General features: G+C 38.9%; 1 pseudogene; it reads left to right on the top strand.

Moving 5' to 3' along the window:
- Positions 1–2,874: 2,874 nt before the first annotated feature.
- LOC118625360 lies at positions 2,875–5,034 on the top strand (annotated as a pseudogene).
- Positions 5,035–7,314: the final 2,280 nt, after the last annotated feature.

Genomic DNA, 7,314 nt, shown 5'->3' with positions numbered 1-7,314 from the left:
CTGAGCTAGGTGAAAATGTAAAGGAACTACTGACTACCCCTGAATTCCTTGAGTCTTTGAGATGACACTGATGTCTGCCATGACTCCCTGTGATATAACATTATATTTTTATCTACTATATGGGTCAAGTGATAGTTTCAATAGTTTCCACTTGTCCTCTTACACTATAATAGCTCCTACTTAAAAAACCAAGGAACCAATGTCGGGGTTAGTCCACTACCAAATATCTTAATTTCAATTATATAGTTGGGGGCTGAGGTCTGTAGAACCAGTAGATCTGCTGTGATCCAGACATGGGTACTGACTCCATCTATTCCTGACCCCTATGTACCCTCATTCTAAGAGAAGGACTATGATAATATTTTGAGTTTTGTGTTTCATTGTCAATTCTGACAATGTCTGGAGACATAGAACTTCATTAATTTAATAGATTCTGGGTTGAAAGCTGGCTAAAATTAGGAAAGAATTTGTAATTTAAAAAAATTGAAACAGCTGTTCTTAACCTCCTGATCATCTAAACTTGTCCATTAGAACTTCCTGTAATGATAAAAATAGCTTATATCTACACTGTCCAATATAATCTGCTAGCCACATGTTGCCACTGAATACTTGAAATGTGGCTAATAAAATTAAGAAGGTAGATATTTTATTTTATTGTATTTTAATTAACTGATTTAAATTCAAATAATCACATGGGGCTACTATGTAATGGATAATATAGGTATAGATTTGAGCAATATCCTTATTGCCTGACTATCTCACCCCCTGGGTGCTATATTCTACTAGTCATCTCCATAACTATATTATTACAATAGTTATGCCAACCTTGTTTCTGAAGTTTAAATGGCACCAGCTTGCTTTCATTATTTCTAAATCCTATTTTCCCTGCTGATATCAAGAATCTGAGTTATGTAACATCATCTCCTACCATTATCCCTGGTCAAAAAAGCAGCTACCACTGAACTCCTCAGTGATGCTGGAGCTTCTATTAGTAAATGGAGCATCTTCCAGGTCTCTGACCCAGAAGTTAGCTGGCAGCTTCATGGCCTGAAATTGTTTACTCTCTCTAGCATGCCTACTTCTCTAAGCCTTTTGATTCCTTCCCTATCATTTGCCAAAATAGCTCTGTCATTTCTATATTACATAATGTGTGACATCACTTTTTTTAACTGTTAAGAGATGACCTATAGTGCTACTAGGATTCTTGCCAGGATACCAAATGCTGTATCATGAGAGATTGCTCTCATATCAATAAACTCTTCCCCTTTCAACTTAGATTCTGTCTCCCTTGATTCAGCACATACCTTCCCAGTTATTGCTGGTACATGTGAGCTAAATGTTGCAGTCGCTTCAGCATATTGCTTCCTTCCATTCTTAGTTGACTCAGCACTTTCTCAGCTAGATTATGTTGTGAAGAACCCTGGTTATTAGTCTTTCAGCCAGGAGGGAAGATGGAAAATCATTGGAAGATAGGGGAAGCAATATATCTTGTCTTGCAAAAGAGAGGCTTCTGCAATGGAAGAAAGTGCAGAGAATTAACCTTTCATAAGAAGGAGGACAGGCCCTTCGGCAGGCCCTTCTGCAGGCCCAGAGGGTTCAGGGAACTTGGGATTTCAAGATGTTTGAGTGTATTGACCTGAATGTTCTATTCCAGGTCTCAAGATTCCACTCCATTTTGAGCTTAGCAAAATAGACCTGCCTAGGCTAAGTCAATGTTCTCAGTAGTTCAGTTGGGGGCCCATTCCTCAGTATTTGTGACCTCTGGTATAGGAAATAAAATGTTTCTAAGTAGGCTTTCTGTCTTTTGAATTTGTGATTAATTACACTCAATTATTCTTTCTTTCTCCAATGCAGTAATAGCCCTCACATCTATAAAATTTTATTGTCCTTATAATTAATTACTACTTCCCCCAACCTCTCAAATGCCTGAAATATTGTACCTCTAGCCCCTCCCCAGTGCGCTCCTTTCTAATACTATCGCATTGTAATTCACAACCAGTAGAAATACAACTGCACAGGTATATCCATACTTCACCAATAATTAGCAATGGGATATTCATGACCAGTCTGCTAGTAGGTGACCTAGCTTCAATATTGTGTTTTAATATTTGCTTACAACTAGCAGATTTGGAACTGGTCTGAGATGAAGAATTGTATGCAGAAAGTTCTCCCAACTGGAAACATGGGATGAGACCTTGTACTATCACACCATCCAGTCATTGGAAGTAGCTGTTCTCTGAGCAAGGGCACCTTTGTGTGGGAAAGCTCTCTTCAACTGAATGCAATTTTGGGGAAGAAACTCAGATATAAGCCACCAATGGGCAACTAACAGTAGAGTACCACAGTCCGGATGGTTTAAGCAATAGAAATTTATTTTCTCACAATTCTGGAGGTTAGAAGTCTGAGATCAAGGGGTCAACAGGGTTAGTTTTTCTGAAGCCTCTCTTCTTGGCTTGTAGATGACCACTGTTATGTCTTCATATGGTCTTCTTTCTGTGTATGTTTATGTCTTAATTTTCTCTTCTTATAAGAACATCAATCATATTGGATTAATGTCCACACCAATTACTTCCTTTAACCTTAATTACCCCTTTAAAGACTCTTACCTTCAAATTATAGTCACATTCTGAGGTACAGAGAGTTAGGACTTTAATATATAAATTTGAGGGGAGCCAAATTCAATCCACAAAGCAGCACTCTCAGAATCTGTAAGAATGAGTACCCCTGTCCTAAAGGAAAATGTGGGCTGTGTACCACAGTATCTGCTAAAAATACAGTATGAGCTCTTGAGTCACCCCTGCGCAGACTGCTTGTGGTTTGTGAGCCAAATACAGTCCTTGCACTGTCTAGAACTTGGGTCTCTTCACCTTCAAGATGCCCGAGGAAGTGGTGCACCATGGAGAGGAGGAGGTGGAGACTTTGCCTTCCAGGCAAAAATTTCCCAACTCATTTCTCTCATTATCAATACTTTCTATTCCACCAAGGAAATTTTTCTTCAGGAGTTGATCAGTAATGCTTCTGATGCCTTGGGCAAGGTATGCTATGAGACCCTGACTGACCCTTCCAAGATGAACAGTGGTAAAGATCTGAAAATTGACATCATCCCCAGCCCCCAGGAACGTACACTGACTCTGGTGGACACAGGTATTGGCATGACCAAAGCTGATTTCATAAATAATCTGGGAATAATTGCCAAGTCTGGTACAAAAGCATTTATGGAGGCTCTTCAGGCTGGTACAGACATCTCCGTTATTGGACAATTTGGTGTTGGCTTTTATTCTGCCTACTTTATGACAGAGAAAGTAATTGTGATCACAAAGCACAATGTTGATGAGCAATATGCCTGGGAGTCTTCTGCTGGGTGCTCCTTCACTGTGTGAGCTGACCATGTTGAGCCCATTGGCCAGGGTAGCAAAGTGATCCTCCACCTTAAAGAAGACCAGACAGAGTACTTAGAGGAGAAGCTGGTCAAAGAAGTGGTGAAGAAGCACTCACAGTTCATAGGTTATCCCATCACCCTTTATTTGGAGAAGGAATGAGAGAAAGAAATTAGTGATGATAAAGCAGAGGAAGAGAAAGGGGAGAAAGAAGAGGAAGATAAAGATGATGAGGAAAAACCCAAGATTGAAGATGTGGGCTCAGATGAGGAGGATGATAGTGCTAAGGATAAGAAAAAGAAAACAAAAAAGATTAAGGAGAAGTATATTGATCATGAAGAACTGAACAAGACCAAACCCATTTGGACCAGAAACTGATGACATCACCCAGGAGGAATACGGAGAGTTCTATAAGAGCCTTACCAATGACTGGGAAGACCACTTGGCAGTCAAGCACTTGTCTGTAGAAGGTCAGTTGGAATTCAGGGCACTGCTTTTCATCCCCCGTTGGGCTCCCTTTGATCACTTTGAGAACAAGAACAACAACATCAAACTCTATGTCTGCCGCATGTTCATAATGGACAGCTGTGATGAGTTGATACCAGAGTATCTCAATTTCATCCACAATGTGGTTGAGTCTGAGGACCTGCCCCTGAACATCTCCCGAGAAATGCTCCAGCAGAGCAAAATCTTGAAGGTCATTCATATAAACATTGTTATGAAGTGCCTTGAGCTCTCCTCTGAGCTGGCAGAAGACAAGGAGAACTGTAAGAAATTCTGAGACATTCTCTGAAAACCTAGAGCTTGGAATCCACGAGGACTTGCTAATCCGTTACGCCTTTCTGAGCTTCTGTCCTAGCACATCTCTCCGTCTGGAGATGAAATGACTTCTCTTTCCGAGCTTGTCTCTCCCATGAAGGAGACCCAGAAGTTCATCTATTACATCACTGGTGAGAGCAAAGAGCAAGTTGCCAACTCTGCTTTTGTGGAGCAAGTGCGGAGCGGAGATTTGAAGTAGTATATATGACAGAGCCTATTGATGAGTACTGCGTGCAGCAGCTCGAGGAGTCTGATGGGAAAAGCTTGGTCTCAGTCACCAAGGAGGGCCTGGAGCTACCTGAGGCTGAAGAGGAGAAAAAGAAAATGGAAGAGAGCAAGGCCAAGTTTGAGAACCTCTGCAAACTCATGCAAGAAATCTTGGGTAAAAAGTCTGAGAAGGTGACAGTCTCCAATAGGCTTGTGTTCACCCTGCTGCATTGTGACTAGCACCTACTGCTGGACAGCTAACATGGAGCGCATCATGAAAGCCCAGGCACTTGGGGATAACTCAACAATGGGCTACATGATGGCCAACAAGCACCTGGAGATCAATCCCGACCACCCCATTGTGGAGACTCTGCGGCAGAAGACGGAAGCAGACAAGAATGACAAGGCCGTCAAGACCTTGTGATGTTGCTGTTTGAAACTGCGCTGCTCTCTTCTGGCTTCTCACTTGAGGATCCCCAGACCCACTCCAACCGCATCTACCATGATCAAGCTCGGCCTAGGCATTGACGAAGATGAAGTGACAGCAGAAGAGCCCAGTGCTGCTGTTCCTGATGAGATTCCCCCTCTTGAGGGTGGTGAGGATGCCTCTCTTATGGAAGAAGTAGATTAGTAATTTCTTCTACCTGCAGACCCTCTGTCCTCTGTGTAGTGTCTTCATGTTTCCCCAGCAGCCCTGAGTGGCCCCAGCCCACCTGGTTTCCATTGGTGATGTTTAGTGTTTTTTTCCTCTCTCCTGCCTTTGCCTTAGACAGGTTACAAGGGCCTCAAGCCTTCTCATGTTTGACATCAGGTTTGGGTGTTGTGTATTATATTCTGAAATTAAAGTATGCAAAATAAAGAAGATGCAGTTTAAAAAAATAAAATAAAAATATAGTATGAGATGGCAGTCATATTTAATTTTATCTCATATACTTTTCCAGTTGCTCTAGTAAGTTTTTGTCCTCAAGAATTGCCTTGTTTCTGCTCTGGAAATCAATTGACATTACATGTGAGGGACAACTCCTAGTCTCTCTGTCCTGATACATGCATTTTTTTGTTTAGACTTATTCCAACAATATTCTTTTTTGTTTCTTTGTTAATCCTCATTGAGGATATTTTTTCTTTGATTTTTAGATAGAATGGGGGGGGGAGAGAGAGAGAGAGAGAAACATCAATGTGAGAGACACATCGATTGGCTGCCTCCTGCATGAGCCCCACCAGGACCGGGGATTGCACCTGCAACCAAGATACGTGCCCTTGACCAGGAATTGAACCCAAGACTTTTCAGTCCTTGGGCAGATGCTCTAACCTCTGAGTCAAAGCAGCCAGGACAACACTATTCTGTCTTAATGGCTGTAGCTTTAATCTAAGTCTTAAAATCAGGTAATGTCAGCCTTTTAAAGTCTTCCTTTTCATGGTCAAGACTGTGTTGTCAATTCTGAGTATTTGCATACCATATACATTTTAGAATCAACTTGATCTCTCCAAAAAATACATACATACAACATGCATACATACATACATACATAAAGTCTGCTGAGATTTTGTTCATGTTTGCATGGAATTTATAGTTCAATTAGGGTAAATTTATATCTTAACAACACTGGATATATGAACATGGTATATTTCTCCATTTATTTGCTCTTTTTTCATTTCAACAATATTTTGTAGCTTCTGGAGCAGAAGTTTTATTGGGTATTCCATAGTTCGGATGTTATTGTAAATGGTATTTTGAAAATTTCTTTGTTCAACTTTTGCTTGCTAATATATAGAAATACAATTAAATTTTGTGTATTGACTTTGTACTCTTTGGCTTTGATTAATTTATTTGTTAGTTTTATTACTATCTTGTAAATTTTACAGGATTTGTCTTATAAAAAATTATGTTGCATAAGAATAAAGACAGACTTATTGCTTCCTCTGCAATTTAATACCTGTATTTCTCTTTTTACTTTTTATTTGTTTGATTGATTTTTTGTTTGTTTGTTTTAGTCTATTGAACATGCTGAGACTTCTAGTATAATGCTGAATGGAAATGCTGAGAGAAGATACCCTTACATTTTACCTGCTATTAAGGGAAAAGTGTTCAATATTTTACTATAGAGTGTAATGTTAAGTGTAGGTTTTCGGTAAATGCTTTTTATCAGCTTGATGAAGTTCCCTTCAATTCCTAGGTTGCTGGGAGCTTTTATCAGGAATGGATGTTGAATTTTGTAAAATGACTTTTTTTCTGCATTTATTGAGATGATTGTTTGTTTTACAGCCATATTTTTTCTGTTAATGTAGTGAATTACATAGAGTGATTTTCCACTGTTATACTGACCTTACAATCTTGGAATAAAGCCCATTTAATCATGATGTATTATCTTTTAAAAAAAAATTTATTGTTTTATTTAATTTGCTGGTATCTTTGAAAGATTACTGCATGTGTATTCATAACTTATTAGGTTTGCTATCAGTGTTGTGCTGACCTCATAGAATGAATTGGGAAATTTTCTTCTACCTCTGTTTTCTGAAAGAGCTTATGTCAGATCTATTAAATTGGTGGTTTGCAAACATTTTTCTTCAAAATCCACTTAAATTTTAAAAGTTGCTGAATCTCCCAAAAGCTTTCTTTATGTAAATTACATTTATCTATCAACTGTATTAAAAATTAAAGCAGAAAATTTTTAATGTTTATTTATCAACTTTTTCACAAAGTACTAAATTGTAATAATAGATTTCTTGAAAAATAAGTATACTTTCCAAATAATTCTTTTGTGAGAAAAGAGATGTTGCTTTACATTTTTATCAGTCTCTTTAAAATACAGCTTAACAGAAAACAGCTAGTTCTCATGTCTGCTTTTGTTTTCAAGCTTTTACAGTATCACACATTATGTAATCTGTGGAAAACTCCTCTTGTGAGACACTA

Source organism: Molossus molossus, unplaced genomic scaffold (genome assembly GCF_014108415.1).
Source record: "Molossus molossus isolate mMolMol1 unplaced genomic scaffold, mMolMol1.p scaffold_m16_p_11, whole genome shotgun sequence".
NCBI lineage: Eukaryota > Metazoa > Chordata > Mammalia > Chiroptera > Molossidae > Molossus > Molossus molossus.
Note: the sequence above shows the minus strand (reverse complement) of the source record. Positions and strands in the feature narration are given on the sequence as shown.